The sequence below is a fragment of the Amblyraja radiata genome, chromosome 39 (assembly GCF_010909765.2).
Source record: "Amblyraja radiata isolate CabotCenter1 chromosome 39, sAmbRad1.1.pri, whole genome shotgun sequence".
Taxonomy (NCBI): domain Eukaryota; kingdom Metazoa; phylum Chordata; class Chondrichthyes; order Rajiformes; family Rajidae; genus Amblyraja; species Amblyraja radiata.
In genome coordinates this window covers 4,046,798-4,068,247 of record NC_045994.1, presented here as the reverse complement: position 1 = coordinate 4,068,247, position 21,450 = coordinate 4,046,798, and the positions used below count along the sequence as shown (strand labels likewise).

At 44.0% G+C, this 21,450-nt stretch overlaps 1 long non-coding RNA gene across 1 annotated transcript; it reads right to left on the bottom strand.

Annotated features, from left to right (window-relative positions):
* Positions 1-1,051: 1,051 nt before the first annotated feature.
* Positions 1,052-6,796, bottom strand: LOC116967341. The gene is made up of 3 exons (XR_004410195.1): positions 6,666-6,796; positions 1,951-1,983; positions 1,052-1,171 (listed from the first exon to the last, which is right to left on the bottom strand). It is a non-coding gene; the product is annotated as an uncharacterized LOC116967341 (long non-coding RNA).
* Positions 6,797-21,450: the final 14,654 nt, after the last annotated feature.

Below are 21,450 nucleotides of genomic sequence, written 5' to 3'. Positions count from 1 at the left end.
AATTATGCCATTCCATGGTTTGCATCTGAGTAAAATGTAATTCAATACTTACGCATGGTTTGCGATTAATTTAATGATAAATTTAGCTTCAGAAACGTTTTATTTTTGCATGTAACCCCCACTTGAGATCCTTGGGCGATTAAAAAAATTTACAGCCTGATTTATCACTTCTGAAACTTTTTACATACAAAAGGAATCAAGAAAAAGCACAAATAATGCCTCACTGATGAAATGCAGTGAGCAAACACGATAATTCCCAATGTTTTCAATCTTGATATCTACACGGCCAATGTTCGCCAACCACTTTATCTGTTGTTGTCCCTTCAGCTCTAGCTTCTCTCTACCATCATTTCTCTTCACTTTTGGAATTCTGAAGTAGGATAAATGTCTCTCACGGTTACCCCGATTTCCACAATTATTTACTGCCCAAAAATTGACAATTTCGGCGGTTTTTAATAGGTAAGAAAGTGCTCGTATCGTGTGTTAACAGTGGAGCTGCTCCGTGCGTCGCGCCCTTTGACCCGATGACCTGACGTGCAACCCCCCTATTCCTCTCTTGCCACCAGTCCCCGACAGTTGCTGCTTCACCAACTCAGTTCCTCCAGCCGCGTGTTTCTTGACCCCGTCATTGTACCGGGTGAGAGTATTTAATGCTCCCGGTTGTGTTTTTTAAATTAAATCCAAAATGTGAGATCCAGAAGCGAAATTTGATTCCAATTGGAAAGGAATAAAACGGACAGACACTGGATTTAATTTGACACCACTCGCCGCGGGCGGTCAGTCCGAGTCATTTACATCCAGGGCATCCCGGAAATCACCAAACTGCGGAGCAAAGAGAGAAAAAGCTGATGTTCACCTTCGCAGATAACGCCGGCATCCCGGGAGTGTGGAGCGGCATAGGACTCCCATGACGGTGATCTACACTCCCGCAGAGTGGCCTCGCTCCCGCTGCATTCAACATCATACGTCACAACGGGTCCGGACCCCAGTCCAAAGTGAGCATCGCCCGGGGCTCCCGTGGCGGCGCCGCAGCCCAGCTCCCGACACACCACCGCCGCGTCCTGCAGGTCCCAGCCTTGATCATACACAGTCCCCCAGTTCCCCCTGTAGTGAACCTCCACTCTCCCGGTGCATGGACTGCCCCCGTTCACCAGCCTCAACTTCACGCTTTCTGAAAACAAAAATCAGAAAATAGAAGAACAAACGTTGCCGCCGGTTTGAGCCGCGGGTCAATCGGCGCCCCGCCACCGCGCTCCCAGCCACCCCTGGCTCCAACCATTCAAAGTCCACATGTACCACTGAATGATCAACGGGAGCGGCAGACCCCGAATGAACTGTTAACAGTGTCAACAATATGCAGTAAGCTGGTAACCGTTCGGAGAACCGGGATCAACCGGTCATTCTTGGGATGAAAGCGGCGCCCGAGCAGGCAGGGTGAGCTGCGGACACAGAGTGCTGGAGTAACTCAGCGGACACCCACCCATGTCCTCCTGAGATGCTGCCTGTCTAACCCAGTTACTCCAGCACTGTGATTTTTATTATAAACCCGCATCTACAGTTCCTTGTGTCTCCAAGTTCAGCTGCAGGTTCGTTTTCATTCTCGGGAGAGCGGCTGATGAGCTGCGCGGGTCAGTGCCCCGCTGTACTCAAAGCTCATGTGACGGGCAATGGAACCCAAACGTGTTAGAGGTGTGAAGGCATTTCTGGAATTAGACGCCAAAGGTGAAAGATCCGGACTGGGACTCCACAGTGGGATGAGCAGTGGGAACACGCTTGGAACCGGGAACCACGTCAGCAGAGTCGACTCCCCACACTGTGCGCTTCAGGGACATTACTGATCGTCACTCCGTCTGTAGACGACAGTCTCCGCGCAAGTTGCATTAAAGGTCTTCAGTAACGATCAGTCTCAGTAGCCGCACTCTTAACGCAGTGAAAGTTAAGCGAGGTTACCTGAAGGGTCCGCCTGACAATCCCCGGGGCGGCCTGAAATGAGAAATAAAGAATGAGATTTGACTGTGTGACGGGTGGAGTGATGGGGTTGGGATGTGGGAGCGAATGGGTCCATGGAGAGGTGGGCATCTCATTAATGCAACCATCACCGAAAAACGTCCCGACAGTAACCTGAGATGCAGCGTTCCGAACCGCTACAGAGAGTTGTTTCACCTTCCCACCTGCTTTAAAAAAGCATCTTTAAAAAAGTAACATCTAAAAGTTACTGTAAATGAGTATCAGCAGTCAAAAAATCATATCCTGTCTCTTTTGTAATGACATGTATTGTTAGACCTACAGAGATCTGGATACAATTTACCGATGTGGTAAATTTGGTCCATGACGGCCAGATTATCCCATCTAAGCAAGTTCCATTTGTCCACGTTTGGCCCATGTCTCTCTAAAACGTTCCAATGCTTGTACCTGATCACTGAATTTTAAACGCAGTAAATACCTTAAATACCTGCCCCAGCTGCCTCCCCTGGCAGCTTGTTCCATATACCCACCACCCTGTGTCTGGAAAAAACGCCCCTCTGGGTCCTTTCCCGTCTCATCTTAAACCTTTAGCCGCTGTGGTTTTAATTGATCCTATCCTGGTTTAAAATACTCTGTGCCATTCACTTTATTAATTCCTCTCGTGATTATATGCACCTCCATCGCCCATTGGTCACCTGCGCCCCAAGGAATAAAGTCCTAGCTTGCCCAATCTCTCTCTACAGCTCGGGTCCTTAAGTGCTGGAAACGTTCTTGTAAATCTTCACTGCATTATTTCCATCTTAATGGCATCCTTCCTACACCAGGGTGACCCTTTAGAACGACAGGGAACAATATACATGGAAAGTTGGCCTGTCGGGCCACGACAACTCTCCTATCTCCTCCCCTTCCTTCACCCTCTAGCTGTCTCCTCCCACCCTCCCATCCGCCCGCCCTCGGGCTCCTCCTCCTCCTCCCTTTGTCCTTCTTTCTTTCCCCACCCCCTATCAGTCTGAAGAAGGGTTTCGGCCCGAAACGTCGCCTATTTCCTTCGCTCCATAGATGCTGCTGCACCCGCTGAGTTTCCCCAGCAATTTTGTGTACCTTCGATATTCCAGCATCTGCAGTTCCCTTTTGAACGCCTCTGGTGAACTATCAGGTTCGGACACATTTTACGTAGGATTGAAAATACATTGTGTTGCCACTCTGATATTTCGCATAGGAAAATTCATAATGCAATTCACAGTGATCAACCCAATCTTTATTCCCATAAAAAAAAGTTTTCATTTTTTTCAGTTTTCGGTGCATATGACAGTTTAAAAAAAAAAAAACACTCTTGAAATAGCTCCTGTCTGTGAGGTTCACACTGTCACGAGTTCAGATTCTCATTTCAATTTTACTTTCCACAGGCGATACGAAGTGAACTGACCCGTGTGCCAAACTCGATCATTTTAATTTTCTGCGGACAGCCACTCCTTCATTTCCCCTCCAACAACATTTACGATGAAATTCCCTCCGATGCATTTGCATGATATTTTTCTGTGTTCAACACCGTCTACTACATGATCGACAAATGACCTGATCCCAGACTACTGAAGTTTTCTGCCCCTGATTTCTATACTACTTTCCAGTATCTTAATACAGGTGCGGCGATGCTAATATTTGCGACTCTATGACTCTATTTATTTTCAGATTTGCTTGTGGAGAATGCTTGAATGATATTCCAACGTTACACGTTGGTTCGCTTGTGTCCTGCGTTGTCCAGCAATAACTGGGCACGACTTGCTCCCACACCTGAGTGCTGTTATCCACTTGGCTCCAGGAACAGATACTGTCTCGCCAGTTGCCATTTTCCTTTAACCGATTTTCAAGAAGTGGGGAAAGTCTATTTACGTTCACAGTTTCAAACCCAAGTTACAATTTGTGAATCTAGATAATGTTATTCAATTCTTTGCCTTTCACCGATTGCACAAACCCGGCCCGTGGACAATGCAGTGGACAATTGATCGCATGCACAATAGGCTCATTAATTTAGCGCTATATCTCACGAAGTAATAATAATATAAACAGCACAATCGTATCTGACGATTTGGGAATCATTAGGACCATATTTTCTCAGACGTGTATTACGATTATTCAAGTATTTAATGCACACGGAAGCAGTACCATTACACATCATGTATAAAACACAGTTCCCATTCTAAACTTCTAAGGACAAGGAGGAGACCATTCAGCCCATCGGCTCCATACCAAGCACTGTACCACAGTCACGTTGATTTAATTTACCCTCTCCTTATTTCCCTTCATTCGGGCCCATCAACACTTCTTTCATCCGTTTGACCATTCCACTCAAGATAATTTACAGTAGGTAATTAAACTACCTAGCAACAAATCATTGGGATGCGCGAAGAAACGCGAGCACCCGGGCAAACGCGCACAGTCACAGGGAAGATGCAAGTGTAATAGCATGTCATACAGCACCGGTGGTAAGGAATGAACCGAGATCGCTACAACTGGGTGGAAGCAGCGGTAGTAAAATTAAATAGAGGATACCGATAACTTGCTCCTTCCAACCAGTAGAGCCACTGCAGGCAGCGTCATAGACCCGAGTTCAATGCCGACCTCGGGTGCTGTCAGTGTGGATTTTGCACGTTCTCCTAGTGCCTGTGTGGGTTTCCCCCGCGCGTTCTGTTTTTGTCCTACATTCCAAACCGGGCATTTACCCGCTGTAAATATTCCCTCATGTGCATGAGTGGCAGTATCTTCGGGGAGTTGATGAGAACGAGGAAAAATAAAACAGGATTAATAATGCAATTGGATGTTTGCTGCTCGCCTGAGACTCGGTGGTCAAGGGGTCTTTCCATGTTGTTTGTTTAAACCAGAATCTGCAGTTCCTTCCTACACATTTACTTAGATGCCAACGTGGTGTCAATTACACAGGCTCCAACAATATTCAATAACGTGATGTTATCTTAACGACAAAATCAGAAGAAAAGTTGGTGTTTGATTTAGCCAGCGCCCAATTTCTGCCGATAATTCACGGATGAATATGTCCTGCTTTTGTTTTCTGATTTGTTTAATGAGGTGGACGGGAATGGAGAAACAACAGCGGAATATGTGCCTGAATTTATCTATAAAGCATCAAATGAGATAAATCTTCAAAACAAAGAAGTAAAACTCTGAAACTCTCAACAGAGAGAAAACAGAGATGAGTTCTGTACATCAGTCCCAACGTGGACTGTTTTACTTTCCTCAGAAGCTGCGGCCCCGCCGAAGGTTCTGTTTGCGCGTCTCACTGCCTCATTATGTATTTAACACGAGGTACATGTAGGAGATAAAATATCAAGGCGAAATTTGTGACGGAAATCTGCACTGAGCATTTAACCAAAATAGAGCAAGTGAAAAGCAATTTAAATAAAATTGCAACATCTCTCTAACTGCGATTCTCCACCTAACCAGAATGGAGAATGCACAAATGCCCCGAGAAATAAATGTGTTGCTACTAATAGCCGGACACGCACAGTGCCAAACTGAAAACTCCGTTAATATATAATGTGACGCATTTGAAGATCATTGACAACCGTGTGGAAATGTCAGCGTCAATATCCATCGAAGTGAGTGTTCAATGACAAAATTAATGCTAATTTTAACAGTGTTCATTCTACATCAGGATGACTTTTAATGATAGAAAATTAATAAAACCTTTCCAACAACAGGATACTAACTACATTTTATAAATATGCTCAGTTCACAGTATGACATGGTGGATAAAAATACCTGCAGCTGATCACTATCAGCGACAGGAATTTGTGTGCGGCTTCAGTCAGCAACAGCTGCAGCTTTGGATGCTGTTGTTCACCTCAAGGAGTTTATACTCTCTGGAATCCGATGTTCTCTGCTCCAACAGTGACCGCCCTATACCTCTGATAAATTCAGATGAATAATCTATTTCTGAATTGCAGTACACAAGACCCGAGTCTTGCGGGTGGACTGACCTGTGACTGAAGAACATTCCCGTAGATGAAATTTCACGTTTAAATCTGTTTGCAAAATCGGAATGGGACGCTAAATGTGTTCATCTCGGCGACATTATCCAAACACACACTGTTCCGGCAGAAGTCAGCAACTAGTTACCAAATGGCTCAGTTAGAAAATATTAGAAAATAATGAATAATTTATAAACATAATTGCCACACTTGAATAGGTCACTTCTCCCGTCATAAATTTGAAGTATATGAGCATATTTTCTCATCTCTGCTCCTGTGCGCTCATTATAAAAATACCCAAACTCCTGATCTGGACAGGTGGGCATTTCACACGTGGCAGAAATTTATCATCAATTTAATAAATCACTATTTTAATAATCACAACATTTAGTGATAAGCCACAAAGTGCTGGAGTGACTCAGTGGATCAGGCAGCAACAGTTTGAAGAAGGGTCCCGACCTGAAATGTCATCTATCCAAGTTCTCCAGAGACGCTGCCTGACCCGCTGTGTAATTCCAGCAAATTGTGTCTTTTTTAGTAAAGCAGCATCTGCAGGCCCTTGTGTCTCCATTCAGAGAATAAATATTTTCTACTATCCACAGTCCATACACCACAACGTTCAATTATGCAGCTATAAAGATACGGGAATATAGAGTATAATAATAAATAGCATGTTAATTGATCACCGAATACTTTCAACATTCTCAATGAACTCACAGTTCCAAATCTGCAATACAACCAAAGTCAAGAAGGACCGCAGCATTCTCCCAGCGGCCAATTGCAGCGATGACACCAGGACTTCAACTGAACACCCACTACGGACATAGAATGGTCTCTCCAAAATCTTCTGACACACTAACGTATCTGAGAGTTAATTCTTTGATAACAGTTTTCATAGTAAATGATGTTTTGCTCCAAACAACCAATAGATTTTGAACGAAGTAAGGCGTGAACTGCAGTCTGCTGGAATGCACCAATGAGAAAGAACCTGTCCATTAATGGGTTTATCCCATCCATTTTCTTTCTTTCATCTTCTCTTGAGAAACCAATGAAGGGATTAAAAGTAACATTAACAAATTTGCAGATGACACAAAGCTGGTGGGGGTGTGAACTGTGAGGATGATGCTGTGAGATTGCAGGGTGACTTGGACAGGTTGGGTGAGTGGGCAGATGCAGTTTAATGTGGATAAATGTGAGGTTATCCACTTAGGTGGCAAAAACAGGAAGGCAGATTATTATCTGAATGGTGTCAAGTTGGGAAAAGGGGAAGCACAACTTGATTTTGGGCTCTTTGTTCATTAGTCACTGAAGTAAGCATGCAGGTATAGCAGGCAGTGAAGAAAGCGGATGGCATGTTGGCCTTCATAACAAGAGGAGTTGAGTATTGGAGCAAAGAGGTCGTTCTGCAGTTGTACAGGGCCTTAGTGAGACCACACCTGGAGTATTGTGTGCAGTTTTCTGGACAAATCTGTGGAAAGACATTTTTGCTATTGAGGGAGTGCAGCGTAGGTTCTCTCCCGGGATGGCAGACTGTCATATGTTGATAGAATGGAGCGGCAAGGCTTGTATACTCTGGAATTTAGAGGGTGAGAGGTGATCTTATTGAAACAGAAAATATTATTAAGGGTTTGGACACACTAGAGGCAGGAAACATGTTCCCGATGTTGGGGGAGTCCAGAACCAGGGGCCACAGTTTAAGAATAAAGGGTAAGCCATTAGATTGGAGATGAGGAAAAACCTTTTCACCCAGAGAGTTGTGAATCTGTGGAATTCTCTGCCTGAGAAGGCAGTGGAGGCCAATTCTCTGGATGCTTTCAAGAGAGAGTTAGATAGAGCTCTTAAAGACAGCGGAGTCAAGGGATATAGTGAGAAGGCAGGAACGGGGTATTGATTGTGGATGATCAGCCATGATCACAGTAAATGGCGGTGCTGGCTCAAAGGGCCGAATGATATACTCCTGCACCTATTGTCTATTATCTATTGAATTTGAAACGGAAACGTGTGTACGAGCCGATACCTGCATCCAAGAAGCAGACAGTTAAAGACGCTTACCTTCAGCGAGGAGATGGTTGATCCCAGTGTCCACAGTGTGATCCAGACCATGTGGGTGCTCTTCTCATTTCCATCCTTCCACCACCTGGTGCTTTGGCAATTTGCAAACAGTTCAGAGCACCCAGCCCACCCGCACTCTCAGCAGTCGCCTGAAAATACCACACCATGCTGAATGCAGATTTAATTCATTTTTATTGTGCCCTATATCACAGTCTCCAGTGTAGAAGAGAACAAAAATACTTCATACTCTCGTGTTTTTATGTTCATGTCATAGGAGCAGAATTAGGCCATTTGGCCCATCCTGGCCACTCACTCATCTCCCTGCTGCCTTCAGGTAGAAGGTACAGGAGCCTGAAGTCTGCAACGTCCAGGTTCATGAACAGCTTCTTCCCCACAGCCATCAGACTATTAAACTCAACTGTAACAAATCTCTGAATATTAATAGACCATTATCTGTTTATTTGCACTTTATCTGCTTATTTATTGATGTGTGTATATATTTATATAATGGTATATGGACTCACTAATATGTTCTGTATTCATGCCTACTATGTTCTGTTGTGCTGAAGCAAAGCAAGAATTTCATTGTCCTATCTGGGACACATGACAATAAACTCTCTTGACTTGACTTGACTTGACTTGACAGTCAGTAAAACTTCCAACCTGTGCAAGTACTTCTGCAGACTCCCTGCTTCCTCTACATTAGCTACTCCTCCACCTATCTTTGTATCATCTACAAACAGCCAAATTTCCTCATCCAAATCATTGATAAACTATGTGAAGAGTAGCGGCCTCAACCCCGACCCCAACGGAACACCACTAGTCACCAGTAGCCTATCACAAAAAGTCCCTTTTTCCCACTCTTTGCCTTCTGCCATTCAGCCAACCTGCTATCCATGCAGGTATCTTCCCTCTAATACCTTGCACTCTCATCTTGTTTAGCAGCATCACATGGGGCAAGTTATCCATCTGTCATAGAGTCATACAGCATGGAAACAGGCTCGACAGCCCCAATTGTCCATGCTCACCAAATTGCCCCATCTAAGCTAGTCTCTTTTGCACACATTTGACCCATATGGCTTTAAACCATTCCTTTCATGTATCTCTCCACGTGTCTTTTAAATGCTGTTATAGTACCTGCCACAGCTACTGTCCCTCCTCTGGCAGCTCGTAACAGAAAACCCACCATTCTCTGTGTAAAAAAGTTGTCCCTTGGATTTCTAATGAATTTTTCCCTGTCACCTTAAACCTTTGTCATCTGGTTATTGACTTCCCTACCCTAGTTAAAAGATTGTGCATTAATGGGAAGGGCGGTGTGTCAGATGCTGTGTTGGGGGGGGGGGGGGCAAGTACTGTATGTGGGGGAGGGGCAAGAGCTGCTCTGTGGGGGAGGGGCAAGTGCTGTGTGTGGGGGAGGGGCAAGTGTTGTGTGGGGGGGGGGCAATTGCTGTGTGTGGAGGAGGGGCAAGTGCTGTGTGTGGGGGGAGGGGCAAGTGTTGTGTGGGGGGGAGGGGCAAGTGTTGTGTGTGGGGGGGAGGGGCAAGTGTTGTGTGGGGGGGAGGGGCAAGTGATGTGTGTGGGGGAGGGGCAAGTGTTGTGTGGGGGGGGGGCAAGTGCTGTGTGGGGGGGAGGGGCAAGTGTTGTGTGGGGGAGGGTCAAGTGCTGTGTGTGTGGGGGAGGGGCAAGTGCTGTGTGTGTGGGGGGGAGGGGCAAGTGTTGTGTGGGGGGGGCAAGTTGGTTTAGAAGATAACGTAAATTCTGCACGTGTGTGAGTCTTGTGATTGTTTTTTTCTTTCTTGGGTGAGTGCAGCGCAGGTGGCAGGTAAATTGGTTCAATACTCCTCAATCAGGATGTGGGAAGGTAGGAAAACTGCTGGAGACCGTAACTATTATACCTGTAGTTATTGTGTCCAGGTACAGCGTGTTAAGGACTGTGATCGGAAGCAAGACGTGCATCTGGATGACCTTTGGACTATCCAGGAGAATGAGAGCTTCTTTGATAAGATGTGCAGTGAAGTCATAATGCCCATGGTCCAGGAATAGAGAGGGTGGGTGAGCATGAGAAAAGGAAATAGACAGGGAGTGCATGTAACCTCTGTGGATCACCCCATATAGTGTAACCCCACCCATATAGTAGAGCCAACCTGCTTGCCTGGATATTTGTTCCCTTCCAGTTCAGGTGCAACTCATCCTTCTTGTACACGTCTGGATCAATTGGCCAGGTGGGCGGAAGAATGGTTGATGGAATTCAATACTGAGAAGTGTGAGGTGTTGCATTTTGGGATGTCGAACAAGGGCAGGACCTACACAGTAAATGGTAGGCCCCTGGGTAGTGTTGTAGAGCAGAGGGATCTAGCAGTACATGTGCATGGTTCCTTGAAGGTTGACTCGCAGGTAGGTAGGATGGTCAAAAAGGCTTTTGGCACTTTGGCCTTCATCAGTCAGAGTATTGAGTATAGAAGTTGGGAGGTCATGTTGCAGTGTATAAGATGTTGGTGAGACCACATTTAGAATATTGTGTTCAGTTCTGGGCACCATGTTATAGGAAAGATAATGTCAAGCTTGAATAGGTTCACAAATTATTTACGAGGACGTTGCCAGGACTGGGGGGTGCGAGCTATAGAGGGAGGTTTAGTAGGGTAATCTTATAGAGGTGTACACAATCATGAGAGGAATTGATCAAGAGGTGCACTGTCTCTTGCCCAGAGTAAGGGAATCGTGGACCAGATGTCATAGGTTCAAGATGAAGGGGAAAAGATTTAGACAGGTCCATGGATAAGACAGGTTTGGAGAGAGATAGACCAAGCGCAAGCAAGTGGGTTTAGTGTAGCTGGGACATTGTTGGCTGGGGTGGGCAAGTTGGGCCGAAGGGCCTGTGTCCACACTGTATCACTGTATGACTCTATGTAACCATATAGGTTGATGGCAGAGCTGTAGACATTTTCTACATAGATTTCAGCAAGGCATTTGATGAGGTACCACATGGTAGCTGTTCTGGAAGGTTAGATTGCATGGGATGCAAAGATAGCTAATGGCCTGGATAGAAAATTATTTTTATGGCAGGAAACAGAGGGTGATGGTGGAACATTGTTTTATGGACTTGGGGACTCTGATTAGTGACGTGCCTCAAGGATTGGTGCTGGATCCACTGCTGTTTGTGGTTTACATCAACAATTTGGATGTGAACCTACAAGGCATGGTAAGTAAATTTGCAGATTACATTAAAGTAGCTGGTATTGTAGACAGTGCAAATAGTTGTCAAAAAGTGCAGCAGGATCTTGATCAGTTGGCAAGGGGGCAGAATAATGGTTAATAGAGTTGAATGCAGATAAATGTGAGGTACAGCATTTCGGGAACTCTAATCTGGGCGGGATCTTCACTATAAATATCAGGACTGGGGAGTTTTGCAGAACAGAGATCTCGGAATGCAGGTGAATAGTTCATTGAAATTGGTAGCACAGAGGTTGATAAGCTGGGCAAAAAGGATTTTGGCACTTTGGACTTCATTAATCAGGATTTTGTGGGTAGAAGTTTGGATGTTACAACTGTACAAAGTACTAATGAGGCCACAGTTGTAGTATTGTGATCAGAGTTGGTCACCCAGCTATAGAAGGTGTTGTTAAACTAGAAATAATGTAGAGATTTACCTGAACAAGGATGTTGTCAGGTCTTGAGGGACTGAGCTATAAGGACCGATTGGGCAGGCTAGGACTGTATTCTGTGGAGAGTGCGTGGATGTGAGGTGATATTATAGAGTTGTATATGATCATGAGGGGATAGGATGGATAGTCTATTATCCAGAGTAGGGGAATCAAGAACCAGGGGATTAGGTTGATGGTGAGAGGGCTATATGTATGTATTTATGTATGCACTTAATCTATGAACCAATGTTGTATAACGTTAATACCTCCACCAATGTCAATCACTTTGGCCAACGAGAGTTGTTTGTTAAATGTGCTATAGAAATAAAAGTGACTTGACTTGAAGGGGAACGTTTTCCAAACACAGGGTGATGGGCACAAGAGATGAGCTGCCGGTGGAGGTACTGTAATTGAGGCAGAAACAATAACATTTAAAAGACATACGCACAGGTACATTGAAAGGAAAATTTAAGAGGGATATGGGCCAAACATGGCCAGGTGTAGATGTGGCACCTTGGTTGTCATGGGCCAGCTGGGTCAAAGGGCCTGTTTCTTTGCTGTATGACTCGGAGATACTCTAAGACACCCCACCTTGTAGCTGTGACCTCTAGTGTTTGACTTTTCCAACCTTGGATAAAAGGTTCTGACCATCTACCCTATCCATGCCTCTCATAATTTTGTTTACTTCTATCAAGTCTCCCCTCAACCTTTGACATTCCAACGAAGCAAATTCAAGTCATTGAAACCCTGACAACTGGAAACTGGAAAGTCCTTTCACCAGAGAGAGTGCAGTCCTGACCTCCCATCTACCACATTGGAGACCTTTGAACTATCTTTAATAAACATTATCAGACTTTTTCTTGCACTGAATGTTGCCCCCTTTATCTTGTACCTCTACACTGTGGACAGCATGATTGTAATCATGTGTAGGTTTTTCATTGACAGGATGGCATGCAACAAAAAGCTTTTCACTGTTCCTGAGTGTATGTAACAATAATAAACTAAACTAAACTAATCAGGTAGCATTCTGGGAAACCTCCTCTGCACCCTCTCGAAAACCTCCACATCTTATGAACTGTTTTTCCCGTAGTGGGGCGACCAGATCTGCAGACAATACTTCGAATGTAGCCTAACCAAAGTCCTATACAGCTGCATCGTGACTCCCAGACTCTTGTATTCAATCCCCCTCGCAATGCAGGCAAGCACACAATTTATCTCCTTTACCACCTTATCTACTTCTGCTGCCACCTTCTGTAAACAATGAAATTGGACTCCAAGATCCCTCTGCACGCCAATGCTTTTACGGGTCTTGCCATTAACTGGATGCTCTCTTCTTACATTTGATCCCGCTCTGTCTTCTGGCAGCATTCCTCACTATCGGCAACTCCACCAATATTAGTATAGTCAACAAACATTCTTAACAACCCATCTACATTTACATCAGGTAATTTATATATTACCTGCACAGCATGTCTCTGCAAAATATCTTTTTGCTGTTGAGCTGGCAGGAAACAACTGCTATAGTGGTGTTTGCTGAGCTTATCTGTCATTTATCTTCTGTGAAATATTGGTATGCTGACAAACATGTTTCCGCAGCACACAGATCAGAAGATTTGGGATCTAAGTTCTATTCCAGGCACATATTCAAAATGGTTAATTTGCAACTTCTAGTTCAGTGCCAGGTAAATGGTGTGATGTATAACGTGGAATGCATCATATTTTTCTCTGAGTGATGACCGGTGCTTGTCCCTCATCTGGAAAGTTAACTGTGTCTCTTTCCACATAATCTGCCTATCCTGCATAGATTGTCCAGAATATTCCATTTTCATCATGTCAAGTCAATTTTCTTTTCTAACTCATCAGTTCTAGCCTGTTTGTTCTGACCACAACATTGACTATTCATTACCCAGACAAAGAGTCTTAATGTGCTGGTAACTGCAGTCATGAAGCCATTTCAATTAATCACATCGCATTCATTCCCTTCGCTTTACACATCCTTCCCTCGCCTCCTCATCCAATGAAAACTACCTTGCATCTCTCTCGTTACTGATTCTGTTGAATGGGCATCGACCTTAAATGTTGACTGTACACAAAAATGCTGGAGAAACTCAGTGGGTGCAGCAGCATCTTTGGAGCGAAGGAAATAGGCAACGTTTCGGGCCAAAACCCTTCTTCAGACTGGCGAAGGAAATGGGCAACGTTTCGGGCCGAAACCCTTCTTTAGACTGTTGACTGTTTCTCTTTCCACTGATGCTGAGTTTTACCAGTATTTTCTGTTTTTGTGTCTGATTTCCAGCACATGAAGATTTTTTGTTTTTATTACATTCTTCATTACTCTGCAAATGAATCAGCCTTTGGCTGCCTGCAACAAAATCTAGACAATTTTCTAAAATGTGCTAACAAATGGCAAACAAAGAATTAACGTTTTTTGGACTGGAGTCAGTGTAACATTACAACACTGCTGTTTATCCTGATTCAATAAAGGAACAGCCATGTTTATTTCAAAGTGAGATTACATTTAACTTGGAGAAAACCTTGGAAATGGCTGCTTTTTCATCCGGCTCCTTTTTTCTTCCCTACAGGTGGCAGATGCCAGTGATCTGGAAGATTCTAGAAGGTTGCAGCAGTGCACCCAATCCATGTTATACACTACAGTCACACTGTGTCGGTGAGGCGGCGGGTGGGAGAAATGTTTAAACTGGTGGTTGATTTGTTGCTCAGTAGAATATTTAGGAGTGATTCTACACTCTCTGCAACACCTCCAGTGTTGGTGCAGTCTTGAAACTTACAAACCAACTGTCTCCAATTAGTTAAAATCAGAAGTGCTTCAAGGACTCAACGGGTCGGGCAGTATCTCTGGATTACGTGAATGGGATATGGTTTGAGTTGGAACCTTTCTTCAGACTATTTGTAGTGGGGAGAGAAAGCTGGATAAATGCTGGCGACACAGGTGAGGGGGGGTTGTGATTGGCAGATGGGTGGACAAAGGCCAGATATGAAAAGACAACAAATCCATAAAATAACATAAAATAAGTGAAATATGAAGCCTGAGGAAAGGGTATTGGGCGAAGGGATGGAGGAATTGAGTGGATAGTGGAATAAATGGATGTGCATCTTGGAGAGGCACGGGAAACTGAGGGGGGAAGGATGGGGGATGAGTGTTAGCTCCAATTTTAAGCAACACCCACCTCACCCCATTTCCCTATCTCTCTATCCTGTGCCACAGCTGGAAGCACATTCATTTCTCCCACTAACCCCCCCCCCCCCCCCCCCCCGATCTATTTCCTTTCCTCCGCTTTTACATTACATTCATATTCTCTTTATCTTACATGAGTGAATGTGAGGGTTAGGCAAAAGATTCAAAAGCAGGGCCATTGTGGGTAGTGACCTGTGCCTGCTAGCTCAGTGCCACGTATTACTGAGGGTAGGAATTGGAGTTTAGGATAGATGAGTGTGCGGCTGAAGAGATAGTGCTGGGATTCCAATTTATGGACCATTGGGATCTCATCTGGAGCAGAAGTAACCTGTACTGGAGGAACGGGTTCCACCTGAACTGAAAAGGGACCAATATCCGGATGGGCAGTTTTGCTGTTAATACTTGGAATGGTTTCATCTCGATTGGCGGGGAGGTGGGATCCAAAGGTGTGGTGTGGAATTTGATACAGGTTAGCTTCAGAATGTTCATTATACAAGGCAGGCAGGAGCATGGCAGGGAGCAAGTAAAGACCGTTGGATTAAAATGCATTATTTTAATGCAAGACTCTGACAGGTAAAGTCAGCATGGATTTATGAAGGGGAAATCATACTTGACTAATCTTTTGGAATTTTTTGAGGAACACTTGGTTCGGAAAAAGAGAGAGATCTACAATAATTATAGGCAGCATGGAGTAAATGAAGTGCTTGAGGAGTATAAAGAATGTAAAAAGAATCTTAAGAAAGAAATTAGAAAAGGCAAGTAAGGCGGAAGTAAATCCAAAGGGTTTCCACAGCTATATTAATAGCAAAAGGATAATGAGGGATAAAATTGGTCCATTGGAGAGTCAGAGTGGACAGCTATCTGCAGAGCCAAAAGAGATGGGGAAAATTTTTTTTTCTTCGGCATTCACCAAGGAGGATATTGAATTCTGTGAGGTATGGGAAAAGTAGGGTAGCTAAGGAAACTATGAGGATCAAAGAAGAGGAAGTACTGACACTTTAGAAAAATATAAAAGTGGATAAGTTTCCAGGTCCTGACAGGATATTCCCTAGGGCTGAGGGAAGTTAGTGTAGAAATAGAAGGGGCAATGTCAGAAATATTTCAGATGTCATTAGAAACGGGAATGGTGCCCGAGGATTGGCATACTGCGCATGTTATTCCATTGTTTAAAAAGGGTTCTAAGAGTAAACCTAGCAATTATAGACCTGTTAGTTTGACGTCAGTGGTGGGCAAATTAATGGAAAGGATACTTAGAGATAATATATATAATCATCTGGATAAACAGGAACAGTCAACATGGATTTGTGCCTGGAAGGTCATGTTTGAATAATCGTATTGAATTTTTTGAAGAGGTTACTAGGGAAATTGATGAGGGTAAAGTGGTGGATGTTGTCCATATGGACTTCAGTAACGCCTTTGACAAGGTTCCACATGGAAGGTTGGTTAAGAAGGATCAATTGTTGGGTATTAATAGTGGAGTAGCAAGAAGGATTCAACAGTGGCTGAATGGGAGATACCAGAGAGTAATTGTGGATGGCTGTTTGCCAGGTTAGAGGCCTTCCCATCACCTTTGGAGACTTTTATTGCTGTTTATCAACATGAAAACCAAAGTTGTGCCAATGAAAGTCAAAGAAGTCATTATGAGACCGTGAAACAAGAATAAAACTGTTAGAGACAAAAGCAAAACATTAGGCTTACGAAAATCAACTGATTGGAACATCACTAAGAAGAAAGAGAGCATTGGTGAGCTTACTAATCGCAAAGGGACTGGCAGGCCAAGGAAGACCTCCACAGCTGATGACAGAAGAATTCTCGCTATAATAACGAAAAAAAACCCTAACACCTGTCCGAAAGATCAGAAACACTCTTCAGGAGTCAGGTGTGGATTTGTCAATGACCACTGTCCGCAGAAGAATTCATGAACAGAAATACAGAAGCTACAAGATGCAAACCACTGGTTAGCCACAAAAACAGGAATGGCCAGGTTACAGTTTACCAAGAAATACTTAAAAGAGCAACCACCGTTCTGGAAAAATGTCTTGTAGACAGATGAGACGAAGATCAGCATATCAGAGTAATGGCAAGACCAAAGTATGGAGGAGAGAAGGAACTGCCAAAGATCCAAAGCATGCCACCTCATCTTTGAAACATGGTGGTGGAGGTGTTATGGCCTGGGCATGTATGGCTGCTGAAGGTACTGGCTCACTTATCTTCATTGATGATACAACTGCTGATGGTAGTAGCATAAGCACTACTTTAGAAAGACGTTGTACAGATCTATGGAAAGGAAGGATATGGAGGGCCATGGGTCAATTGCAGACAGATAGTCGGGGGTGAAGGCTGGCAAAGAAAGATGAGGATGGGACAAAGCCTGTTAAGTGTTGGGTGGATATAGGTGAGGGTTTTTGATTGGCAGATGTGTGGAGTGACAAAGCTTGACATTTGTGTTCTTAGGGTCCTCCATTGCCAGAGTGAGGCCACATGAAAACTGGAGGAACAGCAACTCATATTCCTCTTGGGTAGCTTACACCCAATGGTTGGAACACTGAATTCTCTAATTTTAAGCAAGACCCCCAACCTCTCTCCCATTCCTGCACCCCTGCATCCCGGTGCATACATATTTCTCCCATATTTCTTCCTCTTTTTCCCATCGCCCCACCCTCATCTTCCCTTCCAGATATATCCATTTCTCTCCTTCTCTGACCCCCTTTTGTGGTTTCATCTCTAGCCTTTTTTATTTACTCCACCCATCTTGAAAACAAACACCTTTCACATGTATCCATCTATCGCCATGTCCAACTCTCAGGTTTTTTCAGCCTTCACAGTACCACATTCAGACTGAAGAAGGATTCCAGCCTGAAATTACACTTATCCATTCCATCTGCAGATGCTACCTGAGCCAGTCAAGCCCTTGTCCAACTTTCATGACCTAATTGGCGACCTCTGCCAAGTTTGCCCTTGACTCATACTCGCAGCATGGTCGCCACGAGGTCGTAGGAGGTCTTCGTAACTCTTCCTCATGCTCGTGAGTGGTCTCCGCGTACTCGTGGCCTCAAGTAGGTCGCGCTGTTTTTTCCAGCCTGTAAAAAATGCCCACGAGTAAAAAAAAGGTTGGCATGGAAAAAACGGATACTTATTACTCGTAGGTAGATCGTAGGTAGGTCGTAGTAGGTCGTGATAGTAGTCGTAGATAGTCGTAGGTAGTCGTAGGTCGGTAACTGGTCCGAGAAAAAATGCAAACCTGACATCATTTTATCATGCGATCATTTTCCACTCGTAGCTAGGTGTGATAGACTGAGATCCAGGGGGGTCATAGGAAGTCGTAGACAAAGTTGTAGGAGGTCATAGGCGGTCTTTTACTTCAGCGAGTCAACACGACCTTGACATTTTTTTCAACTCGTCTAGGGTCTTCTAAACTCGTGGATTATGTTGTCCAAGTGGGACAGGCCCTTTACTCCACCACGTTGTGTTTAGCTCAAGATTCCAGCATCTGCAGTTTCTGTATCTCCATAGCTTCATTAGCTTTGAAGTCTAGATTTCAAACACTAGATTCAATGTACAGAAATAGATCCTTTATACCACTTCATCCTAACTGTCGGCCCCAGTTTCCAGGTCTTGGCTGATATGCCAGTCACCCTTAATCAGCCTGTGTGCAGATTTTTAATTGGAAGATGGCTCTCATTGTAGTATGGAGGAGAAAGGCTAAAACATAAAAATAACAATTCGGATAATTATCGTTGCATCTCCAACACTTGCTGTAATTTAGGTTATCTGGAGAAGCCTTTAGGCAACATTTGCTAAACAGATTTTAATATAATTAACATCCAAATCCTTGAAGTGAAATAAAAGCGAAAATTCCAAATATGGAGTTGGACAGGCTAGATGCAGGAAGATTGTTCCCGATGTTGGGGAAGTCCAGGACAAGGGGTCACAGTTTAAGGATAAGGGGGACATTTTTTAGGACCGAGATGAGAAAAACATTTTTCACACAGAGAGCGATGAATCTCTGGAATTCTCTGCCACAGGAGGTAGTTGAGGCCAGTTCATTGGCTATATTTAAGAGGGAGTTAGGTGTGGCCCTTGTGGCTAAAGGGATCAAGGGGTCTGGAGAGAAGGCAGGTACAGGATACCGAGTTGGATGATCAGCCATGATCATATTGAATGGTGGTGTAGGCTTGAAGGGCCGAATGGCCTACTCCTGCACCTATTTTCTATGTTTCTATGTTTCTATGTAAAGAGCACATTGTGGTAACAAAATCTCGCAGAATGAATTACACCAAATGTTGGTCACTGGGTAAAATAAACATCACCTCATGGGACCTGGCCATATGTGTAGCATCCATCTTCCAATACAATACCTGGGTCAGGATGGGCTGGTATGTCATCCCAACGCTGTGGCCCAGAATTACTGCATGTGAACAGTATGCCTGAGACTACAACACCAAGGGTCAAGTTCAAACCCACAAGTATTTGAGATAGTTTCAAATCAGGGCAGCTGCAGCCCCAATTTTATACCCGAGCAGATCACTACATCATGGTTCACTGACATTATTACACGCACTAAAATTATTAACGCACAAGAACATTTGGACATAAAGACTACACCTAAACTTGTTTTTATTTTCACTTTCAGATGTAAATGTGTGCTCGAGGCATATATTGAAATAAATAGGCTGTTACCATTTTTTAAAAGATTACCTGTTGAACTAAAGTTGGGGAGGATTCTCAAAGGTCTGTTCTTTGCAAAACAATGACCAAAGGCCGGCACAAATCACATAGCTATCATGTAGTTCAAGTTCAAGTTCAAGTTTATTGTCATGTGTCCCTGATAGGACAATGAAATTCTTGCTTTGCTTCAGCACCCAGAACATAATAGGCATTGACTACAAAACACATGAATAAATAAACTGATAAAGTGCAAATAACATATAATGGGTTATAATGTTCAGAGTTTTGTCCGAGCCAGGTTTAATAGCCTGATGGCTGTGGGGAAGTAGCTATTCCTGAACCTGGTCGTTGCAGTCTTCAGGCACCTGTACCTTCTACCTGAAGGTAGCAGGGAGATGAGAGTGTGGCCAGGATGGTGTGGGTCTTTGATGATACTGCCAGCCTTTTTGAGGCAGCGACTTCGATAAATCCCCTCGATGGAAGGAAGGTCAGAGCCGATGATGGACTGGGCAGTGTTTAGTACTTTTTGTAGTCTCTTCCTCTCCAGGGCGCTCAAGTTGCCGAACCAAGCCACGATGCAACCGGTCAGCATGCTCTCTACTGTGCACCTGTAGAAGTTAGAGAGAGTCCTCCTTGACAAACCAACTCTCCGTAATCTTCTCAGGAAGTAGAGGCGCTGATGTGCTTTCTTGATAATTGTATCAGTGTTCTCCAACCAGGAAAGATCTTCTGAGATGTGCACGCCCAGGAATTTGAAGCTCTTGACCCTTTCAACCATTGACCCGTTGATATAAACGGGACTGTGTGTCCCCATCCTACTCCTTCCAAAGTCCACAATCAGTTCCTTGGTTGTAGCAGAAATAGAATGATGTACCAGGCTGCATTATGCACAAAAGAAATGTTCTTTCAAAGTAGTTTTATACATGCTGGATTGCAAGTGATTGCAACCTTCATGTGGTCCACTCTGTTTCGACGAATGCAATCAACCCGGCGTGAACAATCAAGTAAGATGAAATAGAACAAGTTGTCCTACAACTTTAGGCTGTGCACGTCATACGCAAGAAGAAGAAGAACATCATTTAAAGGACATTTGGATAGGAAACGTTGAGACGAAGACCGTTTAGAAACGTATGGGCCAGATGTGGGCAAATGGGGGTAATTTAGATGACACCTTGGTCGGTATGGACGAGTTGAGCTGAAGGGCCCATTTCCATCCTAAATAACTCTATGACTCTATTACCAATACTCTAACAATCTTCCAACCCAATGCTACAAACATGGAATTCTCCAATTGCAATATACCCTCCCTCCTCTTTTTCCTGTGTCGCTCTTTCCCCATAACCTATCCATATCCATTTGCAGCTTCCTTCTTTCCTTTTACTTTCATGCATAACTTTGCTTATATCAAAAAAATTACTTTGTCCTCCCTTTATCCAAGGTATTTCCATAAATGGTAAAAGGTTGCTGCCTACTACAACTCAATTTGTTTGCCCAGTCTACATGTTGATTTTAGTCCCATATGATTACTATATTACCCGTTAGATGCCCTTCTAATTACCTGACACCATGCCCTATACAACCATTAGCAGTTCGATTCCTATCAATGGTTTTTGATCTTGCTGTTTCTTAGCTCCAATGCAAACTGATTCCACTTGAATTTTCTGAACTGCAGGACAAGAGAATTTTTCCCATCGATGAAAAATAAAAGTGTTATTAGTGTTTAAAAAATGTTGAGATTCTCTCTCCTGAAGGCCACGCTTCTTCCGGAGGGACTATAAAACTCAGAAGTGTTGAGTGCCTCAGTCAGTCTCTGCAAGATGGGGGAGCGAGAGGGTCACGTCTCTCAGTCTGAGCTGTGAATAACACTAAACACATGTCTACTAATCTGTTAGTGTGGTTTTACTGACCTTGAGTGCCCTTAATGTGGTTTGAAAATGAAAATGTG